Raw genomic sequence first — 494 nt, forward strand, 5'->3', positions numbered from 1 at the left:
CAGTAAATGTCTTGGTATCTAAATATGGGGCCCTATTAGGCTGCAGGAAGCTAATAAACTCTGCAGCAGGTTAGTACTTATAAATACAAGTACTTTCCTGCTGTGGAGTTTTTTTTGGGTGCAGCAATGCACTTATAGATGCTGACCTAGGTGGCTGCAGCATGAGGGTACTTCAGTGAAGGGGCTACCTGCTAGCTAATCCCACACTAGAGCACCCTCATGCCCCAAACCAGCCCTTCTGCAGCATGTTCCACTGGGTCAGAGGAGCCCCAGGCTGCGGGTCCTTTGCCACTCAGGGCTGCTCCAACCCAGTTCAACCCGGATCCCTCTTTGCTGAGCCGGTAGGGAGCCGCACTCCCGAGCCATGCAAACAGAGCGCGCAAACAGGCGCAGTCTGTTAGAGCGTGCCGGCGTTCGCGCCAGCGTTCGCGCCGGAGGGTGAGCAGGAGAGGTCCAGAGGCTGACTCCTGCTAACGCAGGGCAGAAGACCTGAC

General features: G+C 55.9%; 1 protein-coding gene across 5 annotated transcripts in view; it reads right to left on the bottom strand.

Annotated features, from left to right (window-relative positions):
- The window catches only part of ZDHHC14 (zinc finger DHHC-type containing 14), a 223,464-nt gene that overhangs the window by 66,198 nt on the left and 156,772 nt on the right, over positions 1–494 (bottom strand). The gene's annotated exons all lie outside the window — the stretch shown is intronic.

This window comes from Gavialis gangeticus, unplaced genomic scaffold (assembly GCF_001723915.1).
Source record: "Gavialis gangeticus isolate Ggan-Ray unplaced genomic scaffold, GavGan_comp1, whole genome shotgun sequence".
Classification (NCBI taxonomy): domain Eukaryota; kingdom Metazoa; phylum Chordata; order Crocodylia; family Gavialidae; genus Gavialis; species Gavialis gangeticus.